The sequence below is a fragment of the Camellia sinensis genome, chromosome 3 (genome assembly GCF_055761805.1).
Source record: "Camellia sinensis isolate YWXY chromosome 3, ASM5576180v1, whole genome shotgun sequence".
Taxonomy (NCBI): domain Eukaryota; kingdom Viridiplantae; phylum Streptophyta; class Magnoliopsida; order Ericales; family Theaceae; genus Camellia; species Camellia sinensis.
Genome location: NC_138963.1, coordinates 89827015 through 89835835, shown reverse-complemented (window position 1 = coordinate 89835835; position 8821 = coordinate 89827015).

Below are 8821 nucleotides of genomic sequence, written 5' to 3'. Positions count from 1 at the left end.
AACTTCTGGGAGCTCGAGTTTCACGCTCGAGTGAGACTTCCCTCGCTCGAGCGGACAGTGTAAATTCTGAAATTTTCAGAATTATAATTGAAGTTCAAATTTGATATTCAAAGCCTCAAAACATGTAATTGTGGTACACAAATATAGAGGACCAATGTATAATTTAGTAAACATTCTCAATTAGAAATTATTTATTCAAAATCATGCTCCAATTGTCCAAATTTAGTTTTAACTCAATTCCTCCATATCAAGTCAAATTCCAAACCCAAAGTGATTAATCTCTAAATTAATCTCCATAAATTGAACATGGCTCCAATTTCCCATTTTCTTTAGTTACTCAAACTTGACTTCAAGCTCTTTTTATTTTCCTTCAAAACATGAAATTAAGGTCATAAACTCCTTATAAAAGCACTCACATATATGAAATTGACATCAAAATTACTAATTTTATATTCTGATAAATTTTCCAACTAATTTCCATATTCAAATCGAATCATAATTTAATTCTTGATTTAGCCAAATTTTAGATTTAATTAATTTTCTTCATATCACACCCAAAACATAATTCATAATCATAGATGCTCCATAACATATTTAAATTTTGACTAAAACTCTTTCATTATATTAGATGCATGGGTTAGAAATCAAAATCAAATCAATGTCTAATTTTCCATAAACATGAGCCTAGCTTAATTTTCTTCATATCTATTCCAAATTTAAACTTATAAGTCTTTCACACATGGATTTAAGTCTAAAACATTGAAATTTCAACATGCATGTAAAAATGAGTTTCAACTTCATGAAGAATAACAAGAATCATACCCAACTAATTACTCTCTAAATTTATTTCCATAATCTTACACTAAACTCAATTTTTCATCATCTTCTTGCTAATTCTTTTTAATTACAAGATATTGATTCCAATTACCTCTTGATTTCAGCTTCTAGATGATTTATCTACAAGATTTGAGTTTTAATTTCTTACCTAAAATCTTCAATTAATGAATTCTTGACAACATCATGAACTCCTCTTCAATCCTTCACTTTCCCAAGCTTTTCCTTAGCCTTTCTTCATCATTTCCAGCACAAGAGTTCCAAGCTTTGAACTCTCTCTCTCTCTCTCTCTCTTTTTCACTCCCACGGGTTGCCCAGAACAATGTGAAGTAACACTCTTTTTTTTTTGCTCTCAACTTTCCTCCAACATAACCATTATAGCGATCCCGGTTGTCCCTTTACTGTTCTGTTGTATTCTGGACTCGATTCCGTGGAGTTGGTAGTTGTATCTATCTTGTTGCTATCCTTTAAATCCATTGTTTGAGTTTTGGGATGTTTATGGGCTTGTGTTGAACAGGTGGGTTGAGCCTTGGTCTATATCCTTGTTGCCCAGGTTTTTGGTGTTACGCTCGAGCGGGTCATTCTGTGCTCGAGCGGAGTTTGGTTTCTAGTTTAGCGCTCGAGCGGGTGTTCTGGCACTCGAGCGGAGATTGCACACTCCCAGTATTTTGTGTCCCTGCAAAACTTCTGCAGATGTGTTTTCTACGCTCGAGCGGGTTTTTCTGTGCTCAAGCGGGTGGCGCTCGAGCGGGATTGTTGGCGCTCGAGCGGGTAGTACTGTCTTGGTGAGGGTTCTGGGAGAGGGAGATTTGCGCTCGAGCGGATTGGTTTTCTCGCTCGAGCGGGTGTACTTTATTCCTGTGTCTTGGCGCTCGAGCGGGCCTTATTGCGCTCGAGCGTGTCCAGATTTTTGTTCTTGACGCTCGAGCGTTGTGTTTTCCGCTCGAGCGGGAGTGTCGTATAACAGAGGGCAGCTGGGCACTTTTAAATCACTTTCTACACGTCCTCTCTCTCTCTCTCTTACTTTCTAAAAAGATATTTTGAGAGCCTCTCTCTCTAGAAACTCCCTTCTCTCTAGGGTTTGATCTAGTTAGAGTACTTCCTTTCCCTTTGCCCTTTGTAAAAGTTGTGTTGATCATCGAGGGCGTCATTTTGATCCGAGAATCTTGGTCTTTGGAGCACTTTGGTTTTGGGTCTCTTCTCCATCCAAGCTCTAACTTCGAGGTAGGGATAACCTACTCCTCACTATGGGCTTTGTCTTTAAATTTTAGTATTTTGAGATGTTGGGGTTGGTTTGGTAATTTTGTGAAAAGTTTGGGGCGTTTGTGCAAATTTACAAAAGTTGGGGTTTTAGCTATATAAAACCTAGATGCATGTTTCGCATGGAAAAGCGAAATTAATGTTGAAACATTAATGAAAATGGAACCTAAGGGTTATAATGTTAATTATGGAAAATGCCCTAATTACATTGATTGATTAATTTATATAATTAATTGTTGGAAATGAGGGATTTACTTGAAAATGTGGAAATTTGGAAAGGGAAGGGGTTAAAGGGTGTAGTTGGATCATTTATCACTCACCTAGTTGAAATGTTGATTATATATCCATTGTTGCATTTATTTTCTGTATAGAAATAACTGCTTTGGGCTATCGGTGGAGGATAGTCTTGATTGTTGTAGACAATGCATGATGATTAGGCAAACTGGAACTAATCACTGGAATGTGTCATTGAGTATGACGGTTAAAAGAATACATTAAATTTATGTGTTGTGTGATGATGTGTATAATTATTGTTTATATGCATTGTGTTGTGTTGGAGAAGATAGAGAATGTACTCCACGGTTTAGGGGAAGATAGGGGATGGACCTCTAAACCGGATGTTGTTGGGAGGGGATAGGGGATGGACTCCATAGATAGAGCTCATAGGCTTATCTATTAATGTGTTGACAGAGCTCATATGCTTGTCATTGGAAGTGTGATAGTGCTCATATGCATATCTGTGGAAGTGATGATATAGCTTGTATGCTTATCTGTTGGTGTGTGATATAGCTAGTATGCTTATCTATTATGAAATGGGAAAGTGCTTAATATGAGTTGCTGTCTCATATGAGTTGTTTGGCCAGGTTCTGAGCCATGGTTATAAATTGAGAATCTGAAAGGAATTGGAAAATGAATTGTAATATGGACTTGTATGTCATGAAACTGTAAAGTGTGATAAGGGAAAGTATCAGTGTTGGCCATCTATCAACTGCTAATCTTTTAGTCATTGTTCATATTTGGTTTAGTATATTTCTACTGGGCTATGGCTCACCCTATATGGGAATATCATTTTCAGGTATAGGTAGCATGCCACCTCCAAGGACGTAGCTTGGGAGGCTAGAGGCAGGCGGGCTTTTGTCGTTTTATTTCTTTGATGTATTACATGTATATTCAAGCCAAGGGCTTAAAGTGTAAATGAGTTAGCACTCTTTTGTTGTAACCAAGTGTTAACTTGGAAAGCTGTAAGCCTTTAGGGCATTTGCTTTTGTTGTTAACATGTAATACTTTTGATAATGAAACTCTGATGAATAGAAGAAAGTGGAGCTTTTATATATCAATGCATGTCTCTGTCGATGGGTTTAGTGTTATTATTTTGAGGGTGTTACAACTTGGTATCAGAGCGTACCGGGTTCGAATACTTTGGATACGTGGGAAGTGATTAGGATCACAATGGGTTTGTCTCGCTTGATTGAGGCTTAGGTATAGTGTCATATGTTATGTGCTTAATTGATAACATGCTTATATGACTTTGTGGGTATGGGATTTAGTTTCTAGGATGTTGATTGGATCCTTGGGTTTCTGGGAGTCTTGTTGGAAAGGCACTTGATCAATGCTGTTTCTAACTGGAACTCTAGTAACGCCTCGGGACTATCATTATCCGGAAATGAAATTCGTAAGTGCTTATGTGTTTATGTGCTTACGTGGAATGAATTACTGTTGTCCATGCATTAGGACGCGAGTGTTATAGCTTCGGCACATTTATGAATGTGCTAATAGTCTTAGTTACCTTTATTAGGATGTCAGGACGAGGACGCGGTAGGCGTGGCAGGCGTGGTAGGCAGGAGATGCCTTTACCAGAGGAGGTTCCGGCAGTGCAGGAGGGAGTTGGTCAGGCCAATGTGGCCGAGCCAGCAGGTCAGCAGGCTATGAGTGCCATGGCACGAGAGATAGCAGGAGCTTTGGGTATTCTCAGAGCTGGGAATCAGGTCGCTGAGGCAGGACCTTCCTTCTTGAAGAGGGAGTTCTTCTGGTCGAATCTGGATGAGTTTGTTGGGGATCCAAAGGAACCACTGAAGGCTGACGAGTGGTTAGAACAAATGAGTAAGACGTTCGAGATGTTTGGCATCGAGGACGGAGCTTTGAAAGTGACCTTGGCATCCTTCCAATTGAAGGGAGATGCGGGTCAATGGTGGAAGTATGAGAAGGCTTGTGTTGGTGGTACATGGGAGGCGTTTGTAAATGCTTTTCAAGAGAGGTTCTTATCTGCCGTGGCTAGGGAGAAGCTGAGGGATCAGTTTAGCCGGCTTAACCAGCAGGGTATGTCTGTGGCAGAATTTGAGGCCACTTTTACTAGTCTGTCCAGGTTTGCTCCTGAGTTGGTGGCGTCCGAAGAACGCCGTTGCTATGAGTTTGAGCGGAAGTTGAGGCGGGGCCTCAAGTTGAGGGTTGGTGGGTCTTACATCCGAGAGTATAGACACTTAGTGGATGCTGCAGCTCATATGGAGCTTATGATGCAGGAGGAAGACGAGGAGAAACAAAAAGGCTCCAAGCAGGGTCAGGAGGGTCAGGGTGATGGCAGGAGACAGAGGGGTTATAACCCTCAGCAGTCTCAGGGTGGAGTTGCTAGATCGACCTTTCCGGTACCGAGTGCAGGCTCGGGGAGAGGTAGTCAGAGAGGCTTGACTTGTTTTGCGTGTGGCCAGCTGGGTCACAAGTCTTCGGTTTGCCCACAGAAGGGAGGGGGTCAGCGAGCTGCTTCTTCTTCAGCTAGACCTCAGGGCCAGAGTCAGGGCAGGGGCCAGCCTTTGTCTTGCTATCAGTGTGGTCAGCCTGGGCACCTGAAGAGGTATTGCCCACAATTGAGTGCTACTTCGGGAGCGTCTGGTTCTAGGCAGACGCAGAGTTATCAGCCAGCTCAGTCTGTGCAGGCCTCGAGGGCCAATCCGGGAGCTTCGTCATCCCAGTCAGTGCAGCAGTCGTATGCTCCTAGAGGTGAGCAGGTGGATCAGGGGCCTACAGGGCGCGTGTATGCTGTTATTGCGCAGGATCTAGTACCGGCTCCATCAGTAGTGAAAGGTACCTTTTTGTTTTGCAACTCGGTTGCTAATGTGTTGATTGATACGGGTGCATCTCATTCTTTTGTATCTATTGCATTTGCATCTGTTTTGGAATTGGAGTTAGCACAGTTAGCATCTCCTATTTGTGTAGTGTCACCTCTTGGGGGTGAACTGATCTTGAAACAAGGTGTTAGAGGTTGTGATATAGAGGTCGCCGACCATAGGCTTCCTTTTCCGTTTGTTGTCATACCCATGAAAGGCTTTGATGTTATTTTGGGTATGGACTGGCTATCGTCATACCGGGCTGTTATCGATTGCTACCGCCAGAAGGTCACGTTATGTACCTTGAGCGGGGAGTGGTTCCATTTCTTGGGAGACCGGGTTGGTTGTGTTTTGCCACCGGGGTATGATTCGCGAAGGCAGAGTGAGCTTAGTGGTCTACTTGCTAGCTTGTTGAGTGGTGAGTGTGATGAGACCCAAGTTGTGTTGCCAAGGGTGGTTTGTGAGTATTCGGATGTTTTTCCCGAAGACCTTGTTAGTTTGCCACCTCACCGAGAGGTAGAGTTTTCTATTGATCTAGTGCCCGGCACGACGCCGATTTCTAGGGCACCTTATCGTTTTGCTCCAGCAGAGTTGGTTGAGTTGAAAGTTCAACTCCAGGAATTACTAGATAAGGGTTTTGTTCGCCCTAGTGTTTCACCGTGGGGAGCATCGGCCCTCTTTGCTAAAAAGAAAGATGGTGCCTTGAGATTGTGTATAGACTACCGGAAGTTGAATCGGGCTATGGTCAACCCCGTATAGATGATCTGTTTGACCAGTTGAAGGGTTCCCGTTGTTTCTCGAAGATAGACTTGAGATTAGGTTACCACCAGTTGAGGGTCAGGGAGGAGGATATTCCTAAGACGGCATTCCGTACGCGGTATGGCCATTATGAGTTTCTGGTGATGCCATTTGGGCTTACCAATGCACCGGCAGTCTTTATGGACTTGATGAACCGGATCTTCCGGGAATTCTTGGATCGATTTGTGGTCGTTTTCGTGGACGACATCCTGGTTTACTCACCTTCAGAGGAGGTGCACGAGGAACACTTGAGAGTGGTGCTTGAGTTGCTTAGAGCCCATAGGCTGTATGCCAAGTTTGGGAAGTGTGAGTTCTGGCTAGGAGAGGTGAAATTCTTAGGCCACGTGGTATCCAGGGAAGGGGTGTCTGTTGATACATCCAAGGTTGAGGCAGTGCAAGACTGGGCACAGCCTAAGAGTGTGTTTGAGATCCGCAGTTTTTTGGGATTAGCTGGGTATTACCGTCGGTTTATGAAAGATTTCTCCAGGCTAGCTTCGCCGTTAACTAGATTGACGCGGAAAGGGGTTAAGTTTGTGTGGAGTGAGACTTGCGAAGAGTCGTTCCAAGAGTTGAAGGTTATATTGACCACCGCTCCGGTTTTGATTATTCCGGAGAGAGGGTTGGGTTACGCGGTGTATTGTGATGCCTCACGAGAGGGTTTGGGTTGTGTGTTGATGCAAGAGGGAAAAGTGGTAGCTTATGGCTCACGTCAGTTGAAAATTCACGAGAAGAATTACCCTACACACGACCTAGAGTTAGCAGCAGTGATCTTTGCCTTGAAAATTTGAAGGCACTACCTTTATGGTGAGAGGTTCGAGGTGTTCTCGGACCACAAGAGTTTGAAGTACCTGTTTACCCATAGGAACTTGAATTTGAGGCAGAGGAGATGGATGGAGTTCATTGAGGACTACGATTTTGAGTTGCACTATCACCCGGGTAAGGCCAATGTTGTGGCCGATGCCCTTAGTAGGAAATTCATTAGTGATGTAGCTTGTATAGCCATCCGGGAATGGGGGATGTTGGGTGTACTTGGTGAGTTTGATTTGCATCTGGGCGAATCTGTTGAGGCTGCGGCCTTGTTCTCTGTTGTTGCGCAGCCTACACTTGTGACTAGAGTGTTAGAGGCACAGAGAGGTGACCTTGAGGTAGAGTCCTTCCGAGAAAAGATCTCCAGTGGGAAAGTTGAGAAGGGTTTGACGGTGTATCCCGACCAGAGTGTGAGATACCGAGACCGTTTGTTTGTGCTGGAGTCTTGCCGAGAGGAAGTACTCCGAGAGTTCCATCATTCACGCCTTGCGGTGCATCCGGGAGGCACTAAGATGTATCGAGATTTAGGTCGCCAGTTTTGGTGGCGAGGTATGAAGAGAGATGTGGCTGTTTTCGTATCGAGGTGCCTTACTTGCCAGCAAGTGAAGGCCGAGCATCAGAGGCCAGCGGGTTTGTTGCAACCCTTGCCTATTGCCGAGTGGAAGTGGGAGCATGTCACTATAGACTTCGTTGTAGGTCTTCCGAGGACTCAGCGGGGTAGTGATGCTATTTGGGTGGTTGTAGACCGATTGACTAAGTCGGCGCACTTCATTCCTATGCGCGTGAGAGATTCGGTAGATCACCTTGCCGACTTGTATATTCGGGACATAGTGAAATTGCACGGGGTCCCAGTGACGATCGTCTCAGATAGAGATCCTCGTTTTACTGCTAGGTTGTGGCAGAGTTTGCAGAGTGCCTTGGGCACTAAGTTGACCTTTAGTACGGCTTATCATCCTCAGACTGACAGGCAGTCCGAGCGTGCTATCCAGATCCTTGAGGATATGCTTCGAGGTTGTGTCCTTGACTTTAGTGGGACGTGGGAGAGGCATTTGCCCTTGGTAGAGTTTGCCTACAACAACAGCTTTCAGTCTAGCATCGGTATGGCACCGTTTGAGGCCTTGTATGGCCGACCGTGTAGGTCTCCAGTGTGTTGGGCCGAGGTGGGTGATGCACCTTTGTTGGGTCCGGAGTTGGTTAGGGAGACGACGGAGAAAGTTGAGCTTATCCGTAGGAGACTTGTTACAGCCCAGAGTCGTCAGAAATCTTATGCTGACCGTAGGAGAAGGCCTTTGGCGTTTGAGATAGGTGATCATGTCTTTCTGAAAATATCACCTAGACGGGGGTTGATGAGATTTGGGAAGAGTGGGAAGTTATCCCCTCGATTTATTGGTCCCTTTGAGATCCTTGAAAGAATTGGTGAGGTTGCTTATCGTTTAGCCTTACCGCCGCAGTTGTCCGGAGTTCATGACGTGTTTCATGTGAGTATGCTTCGGAAGTATGAGTCGGATCCATCGCATGTATTAGATTGGACCGACTTAGAGGTAGATGAGGATGCCTCGTATGAGGAGAGACCGGTTCCGGTCTTGGATAGGCGGGATCAAGTCTTGCGTGGCAAGACCATTCCTTTGGTGAAGGTTTTGTGGAAACATCACGGAGTGGAGGAAGCCACTTGGGAACGTGAGTTGGAGGTCCGCGAGAAATATCCGGACTTGTTTATTGATGAGTAATTTTGTATTTAAATTTTGTAATGTTGTTGGACTTAAGAGCTTTATATATGTCTTAAGTTGTAAAACAGTGGTAATGTTTTGGTTTAATGGGAGTATGTTGTAGAACTTACCTTGAGATGGGAGTTGATTATGATATTGCATATGTTGGCTATATTGTAGAATTGGAGTTGTATCATGTATATTGATTATGATATGAACTGTGAACCATGTGTGTTGGAAATGGTTGGAAATGGAAGAAAATTGCATGTTGATAATGCACCTGTAATATTGTTGAGAATCGGAAAAAAAAAAAAAAAA